Source organism: Ranitomeya imitator, chromosome 9 (genome assembly GCF_032444005.1).
Source record: "Ranitomeya imitator isolate aRanImi1 chromosome 9, aRanImi1.pri, whole genome shotgun sequence".
NCBI classification, from domain to species: Eukaryota; Metazoa; Chordata; class Amphibia; order Anura; family Dendrobatidae; genus Ranitomeya; species Ranitomeya imitator.
In genome coordinates, this window is record NC_091290.1 from 110,795,920 (window position 1) to 110,810,638 (window position 14,719).

The window sequence follows — 14,719 nt, forward strand, 5'->3', positions numbered from 1 at the left end:
CGAGAACCACATGTGGCATCACAAACATTCATTATTTTCACAACCCCTTTAAAGACCATCCCCTTTACTTGGGTGCTCAGGACCACAGACCGGGTCGCTGCCACCATGACCACCCCTTTAATTGTGACCGGACCCGGTACCGACTACCCCACTGCTCTGCGGGGTGACTCAAATGTCATGCTCTGCTTAAAAGCAAAGGACAGCTGCCAGAATACTCACTGCTCTCCACACTGGGATTATGCGCATGGAAAGCAGTGAATATTCATTGCTGTTTAATAGCAGACAGGCTTTTAGTCGCTGCTGCCGGGCTTTCACGAGTCCCCACTACTAAAGGGAATAAATATTCACAGCATTCCACAGCTATGGGAGTGCACAGCAGTGAATATTCATTCTGTTAAGCAGCGGGGACACGTAAATGCACAGTAGCTGCAGGAAGCCGGCGGCTGCGACTAACATCGTGTCCGCTATTAAAGAGGAATTAATATTCACTGCTTTCCTTTCCCATTGACATGCAATGCAGTGAATATTCATTTCTATTTAGCAGCAGGCACAGGAGTTAGCTACAGCCGCCAACTCCTGCCTCATGTGGCCCGCTGCTCTGCCGCTGCCACTTCCTCACCTCCAAAACCATAGTCAAAGCAGGTACATCCAGACATTAAGATGTATCCCCCATTTTCCTCCACATTTTTGGAGAAAAAGAGGGCATCTTATAGTCTGAAAAATATGGTACTTACAATTGTTTATTTTGGATTTTGCTACCCAGTTAATTATTTGTGATGAGCGAATATACTAGTTACTCGAGATTTCCGCAGCTGAATGATTTACAGCTGTACCTGTAGGGGTTGCCTGGTTGCTAGGGAATCCCCACATGTACTTATGTTGGCTAACAGATGTAAATCATTCAGCTTCGGCAAGAAAAACTAAATCTCCGAGCACTAAAAAATACTCGGAGGACCCCCAAACATGCTCGAGAAATCTCGAGTAAGGAGTATATTCGCTCATCACTATTAATTATCTTTTCCATTAGGTCTATGGCTGTCATGCTGTGATTGTCTTAAATAAGGGAGAGGAGCCTTGTAAAATATGAATATATCAATAATAAAAATATAGAAGATTATTTAACGTATATACAGAGTCTAACTAGTGAGCATAGACTCAGGGTAGTGTGTGTCCGAGTTATTCTGAGGATCTTGGCCTATACATGTTGTTTGTATGTCATAAGCTAAAGGACACTTGCCAGAACTGCCAAAATAATAATAATAATAATAATCTTTATTTATATAGCGCCAACATATTCCGCAGTGCTTTACAGTTTAACAGTTTCAAACACAACTGTCATAGGTAACAATTTTAACAATACAGTAATAAAGCAAAATAAGACAAAATAAGACGACCCTGCTCGTGAGAGCTTACAATCTACAATGAGGTGGGGAGATACAAAGTTTTGAGCGAGCGCCTAAAACTATGCAAGTTGTGGATGGTCCTAATATCACGGGGTAGAGCATTCCAGAGGATTGGCGCAGCACAGGAGAAGTCTTGGAGTCGAGAGACGGATTAGTACAGTGGTTAGTCGAAAGTCATTTGCAGAGCGCAGTGGTCGGTTAGGCCGATAGACAGAAATGAGGGACGAGATGTAAGAAGGTGCCGCACTGTGGAGAGCTTTGTGGGTGAGAACAAGTACTTTGAATTGTATCCTGTAATGAATGGGCAGCCAGTGTAACGACTGGCGAAGAGCTGACACGTCCGAGTAACGATTAGCCAGATGGACAATCCTGGCTGCCACATTAAAGATAGACTGGCGAGGGGAAAGTCGCGTGAGGGGGAGGCCAATTAATAGAGCGTTACAGTAGTCCAGACGGGAGTGGATTAAGGTGACAGTGAGAGTTTTTGTTGTCTCCATGGTGAGAAAAGGGCGGATTCTAGAGATGTTCTTTAGGTGTAAGCGGCACGAGCGGGCAAGAGATTGTATGTGGGAGGTGAAGGAGAGATCAGAGTCAAACATAACACCCAGACAGCGTGCCTGCTGCCGGGGTGTTATTATGGTGCCACCCACGGAGAGGGAAATGTCAGATTTAGGGAGGTTAGTAGAAGGCGGGAGCAGAAGTTCAGTTTTGGAGAGGTTGAGTTGCAGATAGAGAGCGGACATGATGTCAGAGACTGCGGACAGACAGTCAGTGGCGTTCTGCAGTACAGTGGGAGTAAGGTCAGCGGATGACGTGTATAGTTGTGTGTCATCAGCATAAAGATGGTACTGAAAGCCAAATCTGCTGATAGTCTGTCCAATTGGGGCCGTGTAGAGGGAGAAGAGAAGGGGGCCAAGGACTGAGCCCTGAGGTACCCAAACAGCGAGAGGAAGAGGAGATGAAGTGGAGCCAGAGAACAGAACACTGAAGGAGCGGTCAGAAAGATAGGAGGAGAACCAGGAGAGAGCAGTGTCCTTAATGCCTAGTGACTGGAGCCTAGAGAGTAAGAGAGGGTGGTCAACAGTGTTGAAAGCTGCAGAAAGATCGAGATGAATGAGCAGAGAGTGGTCACCATTACGTTTTGCTGTAAGAAGGTCATTGGTCACCTTGATGAGTGCAGTTTCTGTCGAATGTAGGGGGTGGAAACCGGACTGTGAAGGGTCTAGGAGGGAATGAGTGGAGAGGTAACGGGTAAGGCGGGAGTAGACTAGGCGCTCCAGGAGTTTTGAGATGAAGGGGAGATTGGAGACCGGTCTGTAGTTGTTTGTGCAGGAGGGGTCAAGGGTGTTTTTTTTTGTAATGGAGTAATGACAGAGTGTTTGAAGGAGGAGGGAAAAATGCCAGAGGAAAGGGAGAGATTAAAAATTGTAGTTAGGTGAGTTGTGACGACTGGAGAGAGAGACTGGAGGAGGTGTGAGGGAATGGGGTCGGTGGTGCACGTAGTTGGACAAGAAGAGGAGAGGAGCTTGGAGACTTCTTCTTCTGTGATGGGATCAAATGTGGAGTGTGAGCTAGGGGAGATGCAGGGAGGAATGGGAGTCATTGCACTTGGTGTCTGGGAGCGGATTTCCTGACGGATATTGTCTATTTTCTCTAAAGTGGGAGGCCAGGTCATCAGCACAAATGTCTGTGATAGGGTCTTGTGCTTTTGGCCTGATGAGGGAGTGAAAGGTGTTAAAAAGTTTCTTGGGGTTGTTGTATAGTGAGGAGATCAGGGTGGTGTAGTAGGACTGTTTGGCGAGGTGAAGGGCAGACTTATAGGTCGTTAACATAAATTTGAAGGGTATGAAGTCTTCTGGTGTGCAAGTTTTCCTCCATAAGCGTTCAGCACTCCTAGAGCATCGCTGGAGAAATCGGGTTTGCGATGTGAGCCAGGGCTGTTTCACTCTGTGCTTGGAGGTTCTGAGGGTGAGGGGAGCTACTTGGTCTAGGGTGCTTCTAAGAGTGTCATTGTAGTGATGTACAGCCAGATCAGGACAGGAAAAAGAAGAGATTGGGGACAGTGATGAGTGTAAGGAGTCTGAAAGTGTATGAGGGTTAATGGCTTGTAGATTTCTGAATGTGTGGTAGGTAGGAGAGTGCTGGGGTGGGCGAGGAATTGTGAGTGTGAAGGAGAAAATGTTGTGGTCAGAGAGGGGAAGTGGTGAGTTATCTAGGTAAGAGATTGAACAGAGCCGGACAAAGACCAGGTCCAGGGTGTTACCGTCTTTGTGTGTTTCAGAGGTTGAGAGCTGTGAGAGGCCAAGGGAAATGGTTAGTGATAGAAGCTGGGATGCAGATGTGGAAGTGGGGCTGTTAATGGGGATGCTGAAGTCTCCCAGGATAAGGGTTGGTAGTTCTGAGGACATGAAGTGAGGCAGCCAGGCTGAGAAGTGGTCCAGGAAGTGGGTGGGTGAGCCTGGGGGCCGGTATATGACTGCTACTCTGAGGGAGAGGGGACGGAATAGCCTGATGGTGTGGACCTCAAAAGAAGGGAATGAAAGTGAAGGTACTGGGGGTATAACCTGGAACGTGCATTGGGGGGACAAGAGTATGCCGACTCCACCACCAGGTCTGTTTGTGGGTCTTGGGGAATGGGAGAATTGTAAGCCACCATGGGAAATGGCAGCATGGGAGACAGTGTCAGAGTCCTGGATCAAGGTTTCAGTGAGGGCCAGCAGATTCAGAGAGTTGTTCACAAAGTAGTTGTGCAGGAAAGGAAGCTTGTTACATACAGACCGTGGATTCCAAAGGGCACAATTGAAAGGGAGAGATGAGGGAGTGCAAGTAATATTTATAAGGTTAGTATGGTTTTGATATGAGGTAGGGTAGCAGTTGAGGTTGGAGGATAGGGGACGGGGTTGGGGGATATGTCTCCCGAAATCAGTAGGAGTAACAAGATAAAAAGCAAGTAGTTTTTTGAAGTGAATGAAGTTTTTTTTTGCAGTGTGTTTGGGTAAGATGGGCTGAGGTTTTTCAGGAAGGTGAGAAGTGCATGGGAGCTGGAAGGAGTGAGGAGCTGATGTATATGAGTCGTGGTGGAGGGGGGATTGGGCGGTGAAAGTGGATTGCAAGGGAACATAGGAGGATAGGAATAAAGCACATGGATGTTAGGAGTCGAGTTTCCTCTGCTGCACAGGGGGAATCTCGATCCATCTCCGCTGCGGTCTCCCATTCTCCTCCAGCCGCAGTGGAGTCTGCTCAGCAGGGACGTCGATCCCAGCGTCTCGCTCAGTCTGACTCTGTGAGAAGAGTTACTGCTGCTTCTTCAGCTTCTGCCTTTAAAGCCTATACTGGTCAGCAGCGAGCGGACTTCTCTGGGACTAAGTCCTTATCTGCACACACTGAGCATGCCCAGGGCAAGATCTCCCGTTGGAGATCGAGGGTCATGTGCTCAGGCTCTGCGGCACATTCCATTGGTCCTCTTGGCAGGTCTTGGAAGGGCAAAAGTTCTATAGCCACTTCCTGTGCTGCAGCTATATAAACTGCGCATGACCGCACGGCCATGCGCTAGTATCAAGTCATATGTGCTTTGCGCCAGTGTGGTTAGCATAAGTGTGTTCAGGGACCCGGCTGAAATAAGCCCCTAGAATACCGGCACCTCCGGTGAGGAGATTGTATGAGTGTGTTCAGGGACCCGGCTGAAATAAGCCCCTAGAATACCGGCTTCTCCGGTGAGGAGATTGCGTGTTGCTTAACCACAGACTGCTATCAGCTAGTCTACACCGCCATATTGTGCCACCATTCACTAGCAGCAGGTTCTTCCTGCACGGTGGACCCCGGGCTGCGAACGCACCATTAATAATAAATATTTATTTCTACTCGGTGCGTTCCGCTAGCCCTAACAGGATAGATGGGAGTGCAGAGTGTGGGTTACCTGACTCCTGCCTTGACTAACTGCCATGGAATAACTGCAGTATCACGACGCTTATCTTCTGGGACGCTAGCATGCACCCCCACTTGTGTGCACCCCTAAGGATGGTTCTACATTTATAGTCCAATGCTAGGTCAGAAGAGATGGATTGTGGGACCAGGGTGGGGATAATTTGGCAGCTGGGGCCAGCACACCAGGGGGTGGTTAAATGATCAAACACATTGTGGCTGGCAACATGCTATAACACCTTCACCTGATAGTATCTATTGTGGCCACAGTGATGGAAATACATCAAACAGTGAGTAAAAAGTACAAGGCAACAAATGAAGTATAATAATCATTAAGCAGGCACATTAAAATATGTTGCTAGATGGTAGAGTGGCAGATGACAGACAGCAGACAGCAAGCAGAGGGAGTTTATACCATTAGAGTCTATTGCAGTGGATGAAACGGATGAGACAGCAAGCAGAGGTGTGAAGTTATACCATTAGAGTCTATTGCAGTGGATGAGACGGATGAGACAGCAAGCGGAGGTGGGAAGTTATACCATTATATGGAGATGACAAATGATCCTTTTAAAGGTCACAAGCAATATGTTTAGACATTTTAAAATTAGGTAATATACAGAACTAATATGCATATTCTGCAAGTTACTAGCGTTCTTCTAATATGGTATAAGTTATGAACATAGCGATAGGTCATCATATGTGTTTATAAAGGCACAAAACATCCAACACCGCGGAGACACCATCACGTGTTTCACAACGCAGTGATCCAGAACACTGCCCCCAAATATGCAAATGCATGTAGAGGAGCTGCGGAGACACCATCACGTGTTTCTCAATGCAGGCAGTGAATAGCCAGGCCTTTTCCCGGGAAGGAACAACCAAGGGAAGGGCAGCATCCAATAAAGGAAAACATCCAATAAAGGAAAACCACCTATGCCAAGCATGGTATCCTGTTATGATCAGGTGATTCAGAACCACAATGGACCTAGTGGTTAAGAGCACACAAAGTGACCTGATAGTTACTAACATAGGACGAGCTCTGAGACGTGGGAACTCTGCTGACCGCAATCCCTAATCCTATCATACCACACTAGAGGTAGCCGTGGATTGCGCCTAACGCTCCCTATGCAACTCGGCACAGCCTGAGAAACTAGCTAGCCCTGAAGACAGAAAAATAAGCCTACCTTGCCTCAGAGAAATTCCCCAAAGGAAAAGGCAGCCCCCCACATATAATGACTGTGAGTTAAGATGAAAATACAAACACAGAGATGAAATAGATTTTAGCAAAGTGAGGCCCGACTTACTGAATAGACCGAGGATAGGAAAGATAGCTTTGCGGTCAACACAAAAACCTACAAACAACCATGCAGAGGGGGCAAAAAGACCCTCCGCACCGACTAACGATACGGAGGTGCTCCCTCTGCGTCTCAGAGCTTCCAGCAAGCAAGAAAAACCAATATAGCAAGCTGGACAGAAAATATAGCAAACAAAAGTAACACAAGCAAAACTTAGCTTATGCAGGGCAGACAGGCCACAAGAATGATCCAGGAGAAAGCAAGACCAATACTGGAACATTGACTGGAGGCCAGGAACAAAGAACTAGGTGGAGTTAAATAGAGCAGCACCTAACGACCTAACCTCGTCACCTGAGGAAGGAAACTCAGAAGCCGCAGCCCCACTCACATCCACCAGAGGAAGCACATAGACAGAACCAGCCGAAGTACCACTCATGACCACAGGAGGGAGCTTGACCACAGAATTCACAACAGTATCCATCCACAGACAGCTGTTTCGGGGTTTTTGCCCCTCATCATTGTGGAGTAGGAAACTGGCTATGGATTCATGTTTAATTGTCAACAGTGACTGTTTAAGTAGGCACAGGAGGGGGATTGTTGCACTGATGATGGCATCACTGCCTCTCACCATCTTTGTGGAGTCCTCAAAAGCTCGAATAATCACACAAATGTCAGACATCCATGCCATCTCTCAGTTGATTTGTTAGGAAGCTCACCAGAATATTGACTGGCTTGTTGGAACTGGTATTCCAAAACTGGCCTCTGCTGCTCACAAAGCCTTGCCAGCATGTGCAGTGTAAAGTTCCAATGCGTAGTCATTTCACACAGCAATCGGTGAGCCAGCATTTGCATGCGCTGCTACGTAACTGACATGCGTAAATGTGCACTGACGTGGCGTACCTAGACCAGAAATCTTGAAAATCAGGGTAACTTTTCAGAAACTGCTGAACTACCAAGTTGAGCATGTGAACCAAACATGGTATGTTTGTACGCTTGCCAAGCTTCATAGTTGTCCCCAGATTGCACTCAATATCACACATGACCATGCCTGTTTGAAGGTTCAGGGTGTGATAATGAGCGTTATGCGGTTTGTCTCTTAGACAAATTAGCTTCAGCAGAGCTTGTTGCCACTTCATTGAGGCAGTGCTGTGGAGCTTCTGGCTGATGTGGACGGCATGCTCTGAGATAGTACATCAGAGATGAAGGATGACGAGGAGCAGGAGGGTGTGCATGGACTGGTGTAGGAGGGGAAAGGAACACTCATAGAAGTAGGGCCAGGAATCCTGAGCATAGAAAGCACATGCAGCGTGCCAGGATGGGACTTGGCCCTGGTCTCCACAATGTTCACCCAGTGTGCTGTCAGGCAAATTTTGTACACCTGTAGCATAACAATTGTTTTATTTCAAAACCAAGAAAATTTCACTCAAAGCAGGTTCTATAGTATATATGACAATAGTCAATTTTGAACAAGAATATTTTGTGAACTGTACCAGGCCATTAAACTGTATAGATCACTGATTGAATCCAGAAAAAAAATTTGAATGTAAATATTTTGAAAGTGTAGTTAATGTATTCCTAAATTCATAAACGCTTTGCAAAAAACCATGAAACAGTATAAGGAGGGCAATGCAGTAATCCTCTTCAGGTGTCCGCTTCTCCTTCTCTTTCTTTGGGAGTCTGGGGGGACTGACTCCACCTGCTTCCTGAAGCACAATTACCAGATGCCTGGGCTGTAAAAGACCCAGATTCTGATAGTGCTAGAGCCCACCACATATAGAAATGGGCAACAGCCCCTGTGTCAACTGCACTATCGCCTGCTCCCACATAGGAGATGAGGAAAACCAACGACTGTACGATCTCATGGGGGTGGTATCCCTATCTCAAGCCACCTCAAGGAGCCTCTACTAGGCCCATTCATTTTTCAGTATGAGTTCCTTCCTGCTCCCTTCCTTTTCGGATCACACCCACCGCATACCAGCAATGTTGACATTTTGAGGAATGTGACCTTGATTCCAGCTGTCAGCTCATGCAGCCTTCAAGGCAAGTGTTCCATCTCCACTGCCCGCTGGTTGAGTGAGATATGATGATGGGTCCCAAATAGGGTTGAGCGACTCTTACTTTTTTAGGGTCGAGTCGGGTTTCGCGAAACCCGACTATCTTAAATGTCGAGTCGAGTGAAATCGGCCGATTATCGCGAAAAGTCGGGGATCGACCAAAACACGAACCCCAATGCAAAGTCAATGGGAAATCTCTCTCTCTCTCTCTCTCTCTCTCTCCGTCCCTGAACAGAAAAGCTGGTGTTACACATTGCAAATCGCTACAGCGCACAAGCGAGAAGATGGCGATAGGCGTGCACGCCCCTAAGACCTATGTCATCACTCTGCCCACGCTCCTTCATTGGCTGAAAAAATGGCGGCAAACGCGTCATACGAAACGCGACTTTGGCGCGAAGATCGCCGACCGCATGGCCGATCCCACACTAGGATCGGGTCGGGTTTCATGAAACCCGACTTTGCCAAAAGTCGGCGACTTTTGAATTTGTCCGATCCGTTTCGCTCAAGCCTAGTCCCAAAATCTGCTATGGACCGTTGCCCGTCATACCTAATCACTTCCCTCCAAGTTGCCAAATATCAGTACCTTATGGCTAGTGGACCTGCAAGCATTTATCCAGCCTAGGCCCTGCAGTCCAATCACTAGTTTCTGGATCCTGGCTCTTCTGTCTGCAGTCCGCAGGAACACTAAAGGGGAACACTGCTGCCTTGGTGAGGTCTGTTTTGGATCACAGGCTACTGCCACCTCTGCTGTTGCACCTGCTTGATATGGCTCTGATATTCCTCCAGTCACACTCTCGCGAGTCTTGTGGAATTCTTCCATCTTTGTCATCCTGACGCCCACTAAACATGAAACACTGTATGGATTACTAATTCAACCCAGAACAATTTTTAAAGCTTTTTGGAGTGTTATATACCACTGAAATGTAACAGAAAGCATGTCATACTCTATGGATGATTAATTGAATCCATAAATATTTTTAAACTTTTTACATACCACCGTAATATAATAATAACAACCGTTAAACTGTATGGTTGACTAATTGAATCAAGAAAAAAAAATTTACGTAAATAATTTGTTGATGTACTTTTACACTCATCAATGCTTTGCAGAAAGTGCAAAGTCGGGAAAAAAATTATAAGGTGGGTCATCCAGTCATCCATAGACCCCTGAAAGGCAACTAGTAAGCCTCATTCAAATATTTTTAAAGTGCAGTTGCTGTACTCATCCACTCATGAAGTCTTTGCATGAACTTAAATGCCAGGAAAAAAATTTCAGGGGGGTATTCATAGGCACCAGATAGGCAACAACTGGCGGGCCTCATTCAAATATTTTTAAAGCAAACTCCAACTCTCGCAAATAGTGATGGGCGAGCCACAACAGTAAAGTGTCCATGCATGGACCACGAACACAGACGTCTCTACCATGACAGTGTGAAAGACAGCCATGGCTCTGATTGGCAATAAGATTGCTACCTGTGTTAAACTCAATGTTAAAATTAACCTACCCTTAAATTTATTGACTGTTCGCGTCTTTGTCAGTGAGCAAACTTACAAAATAAGTAAGGGATCAAATACTTATTTCCCCCACTCTATGTAAAATAAAGTAAACAAACTCACTGAATGGTACAGAGAGGAAGATGACCCTGTACTCATGAGCTTATACTTAATGATGAGCAAGGGTACTCCTTGCTCAGGTTTTCCCGAGCACGCTCAGTGGTCTCCGAGTATTTATGACTGCTCGGAGATTAAGGTTTATTGCCCCAGCTGAATGATTTACAACTACTGGCGCAGAAGTTAGCACTGCAGCCTTGCAGCGCTGGAGTCCTGGGTTCTAATCCCACCCAGGACAACATCTGCAAAGAGTTTGTATGTTCTCTCCGTGTTTGCGTGGGTTTCCTCCGGGTTCTCCAGTTTCTTCCCACATTCCAAAGACATACTGATAGGGAATTTAGATTGTGAGCTCCATCGGGGACAGCGATGATGATGTGTGCAAACTGTAAAGCGCTGCAGAATATGTTAGCGCTATATAAAAATAAAGATTATTATTATTATTATTAACTACTAATCATGTGGGGATTGCGTTGTTGCTAGGGAATCCCCACATGTAATAAAGCTGGATAGCAGCTGTAAATCATTCAGCTGCCGTGATGAAAACTAAATGTCCCAGCAGTCATAAATACTCGGTGGCTACCCGAGCGTGCACTACTTATAATCTATGAGACAGTAGGCCAGGGGGGATGCATTTAATATCAATAGCTCATGACCGATACCTAAATCTCAGTATGACATTAGTTCACAGCTCTGGGAATTTTTGATCTATGACATTGCCAATCACTACTGTTACTTCTTGTGCACTAAAGTGCTACACTCTGGAGAAAAGGTAGCATCACATTGCAATGCAGCCCGTGCTATAGATTGACATCTTCATAGTCTGGCAAAATTATAGCTTTAAAGAATTTAAAACCCTTTAATCTACCTCTATTCGACATGCTTTCCAATCAGTCATCTCTAGATAAATTTCCAAAAAGAATGGTGCCATTCTCGCTAATTTGATGGCACTTGTGTAAACAGATGCATTATTTTATTTAAATGTCTCCTCCTTCACATTATGCCTGCTATTATATTGGAAATTCTGTTTATTGCACGAAGGATGAAGAAAACCATCATATCTGCATTTTTCTTTATCTCCAGCAATTACTTTTTTTATAATTCTAAAATGATTTGTGATAAGCCGAGATAGTAATGCTGAGACAGATTAAAAGATAATGATAAGGAATGTTTTAGTTGAAACAAAATCACTGTTCTATTTTGAAGAGTAATTTCAGCAATACATCTTGTGCAATGTTTTTAATCACTTAGCGATTACTTGTGTGGTGCTGTTTGATTCATTGGTATGTGAGCTCTTGATTAAAATGATTTTGACTTGGTCATTACTGTCATGGATGAGGCCACCCATATGGTGGTAATTTTAAGGGTAAATCTGTCATCTTAACACTTACGGTACCTAGGATTTGGAGAAAAATGACAAACCATTAATTATTTCACTTACCTTATATAGTCGTGGTTAAGCCGAGTGTTTCAGCACATTTTTTTGTGCTGAAAACCCCTCCCTCAGCTTATACACGAGTCATAGTACAGAAAGCCAGCAGGGGAGTGGGGGCAGCGGAGCAGCGGGTGCCAGGAGCCACCGCACACATCATACTCACCTACATTCATGCCTTCGGTGCTGGCGCAGCATCCCGTTCCTGCTGCCAGCGCCTGCCTGCAGCTCTTCCTGTGCTCAGCGGTCACGTGGTACCACTCATTAAGGTGATGAATATGGACGCCTCTCCACTCCCATAGGGGTGGAGCGCATATTCATCACCTTAATGAGTGGTACCACGTGACTGCTGAGCACAGGAAGAGCTGCAGACAGGTGCCGGCAGCCAGAACAACATGCAGTGCCAGCACCGAGGGCACACAGGTAGGTGAGTATGATGTTTTTGTTTTTTTTTTCAATAGGAAACATGCACACAGAGATAGGGAATAAGGAGGAATGCATACAGTGATGGAACTGGGAGGCATGCATACAGGGACAGAACAGGGGAGGCATTCATATCAGGACAGGACTCAAGGTTAGTGGTTGGGGAAGCCACTTGTTGTCGGACTACTGTATGTTCTCTTTTTAAATCATAATGACAACCCAAAACATTCAAATGACCATGATCAAAACATTACATAACCCATTCCTTAATACCGTGTATTGCCCCCTCTAACATCAATGATAGCTTGAAGTCTTTTGTGGTAGTTGTAGATGAGGTTCATTATTTTCTCAGATGTAATGGTGCCCACTCTTCTTGGCAAAAAGCTTCCAGTTCCTGTAAATTCCTAGGCTGTCTTGCATAAAATATGCACTTGAGATCTCCCCAGAGTGGCTCAATGATATTGAGGCCAGGAGACTGAGATGGCCACTCAAGAACCTTCACTTTGATCTGCTGTAGCCAATTATAGGTCGACTTGGCCTTGTGTTTTGGATCGTTGACATGTTGGAACGTCCAAGTATGTCCCATACGCAGCTTCCGGGTTGTTGAATGCACATTTGCCTCCAGTATTTGCTGATTATGTGCTGCATTCATCTTTCCTTCAACTTTAACCAAGTTTCCTGTGCTTTTGCAGCTCACACATCCCCAAAACATCAGAGATCCACTTCCATGCTTTATAGTGGGAATGGTGTTCCTTTCATAATAGGCCTGGTTGACCTCTCTCCAAATGTAATGTTTATGGTTGTGGCTAAAAAGTTCAATTTTGGTCTCATCACTCCAAATTACCTTGTTCCAGATGTTTTGAGGCTTGTTTCTGTGCTGTTTTCTTTATTCTAGGCCAGATGCATTGTGGCATTTTTGCAATAATGTCTTTCTTCTGGAGACTCAACCACGCAGCCCATTTTTCTTCAAGTGCCTCCTTAAAGTACATCTTGAAACAGTTGCACTGCTAGGTTTCAGAGAGTCCTGTATTTCAGCTGATGTTCAGCTGGGTTTTTCTTTGCAGCCCAAACAATTTTACTGGCAGTTGTGGACGACATTTTTGTTGGTCTACCTGACAGTAGTTTGACAATAAATGGCTTCACTCAACTACTAACCATGAGTGGAAAAAAGTTTTGGTGTTATATCATTCATATTCTCAGAAAAAAGGCCAAGAAAACAAAAATTCTGCCGGGGTATGTACACTTTTGAGCACAACTGTATATTCGCACTTCACACATGTCCAGGTGATTTTAAGGTAGTAGTCTGCACAGTAGCTATTTGGGGAAATTCTGTTGCAAATTTACAACAGATGACCAATTGTCCTGGTTTGATGTCCAGTCCAGTCTTCCTAGAAAGCTGGTCTTGACCTCTGCACCCATTATTGTTGGCCCTGTATTCTAGGCACTGGTGATGAGCGAGCATGCTCGAATATCATGTAATCCCAACATGCTTAGGTGTTTTGTGAGTATATTAGGCATGCTTGAATTAGAAGTTCAATTCTCCACAGCTGCATGTGCGCCGCCCATCAGGGCCGTGGGGTACTCAGAACCGGGTCAGACAGTTCTTTGGGGAAGTCACAAGGCTGTGACCTGACTCCATGGCCCTGGGTGTGCACTAAAAATGCAAGGGGAAGTTATATGGGATTGATTTGTGATGCCACCCGTGGTGTTCAGCAAGGGATGGTCAATGCTGTGGTTCAGGTCCACTGGGGCTGATGGTGATGCAGCAAAGATGGTTCGGCTCCTCATGAGTGGAGCGGGGCCCCAGGGCAGATATAACAGTCGCTTCAGGTGGTGGTGAACGTTGGGGTGCTGAGAAAAAGCAAGGCATGCAGAAAAGTGTAGTTTTCTTTACATTTACTTCTTGGTAGATGAACATTCAATTACGGGGTACCAGTTACAGATGACAGAAGGAGTCCGGCTAGCCTGGAAGCATTCAGGGTGTCCAGGTGGGGTTGGAGGCCTTCCTGCTATGCTCTATTTTCAGGTACCTGTTGCCTGTAGCTATCTGTGACCCTCTCCTGCGTGTTGGCTTGGACCTGTATGGCAGACAGCATGAGTATATCACGGGCACTGCCATTCACTGGCAGCCTCAGGCTCTTAGCTTGTTGTGGTGCCTCTGGGTGTTTGGTGTGGCCAGGGAACTTGCAGTCCCCTGCCCTCCAGATTCTGCTGTCGGGGCATGCAGCACCCGCTCAGCCAAGGACTCTGGGCTCTTTCTTATCAGAGCTCCGCTCCTGGGCCAGCTCTGATGCAGCTGCAATTCCCCAGAGCCCTTGTTTCTGCTCCTCTCTCTCCCCTCTCCTCAGACTAACTCTCTAATGGACTACACTGACTCCACCTCCTGACCAGAGAGCAGCTCCCCTGAAATTGGGTCTAGAGCTCCCCCTTCTGGCTTGGAGCAGGAATTGTGATGCATGCTGTGCATTACCTTGCATGGGGACCTCTTCCTGCTTACAGGCAGGACATCACCCTCCAGAGGGAGGCAATGTCACAGTGGCAACCGGACTCTGGGGTGCCACACATGTTTCGCGGCTTTTAGAC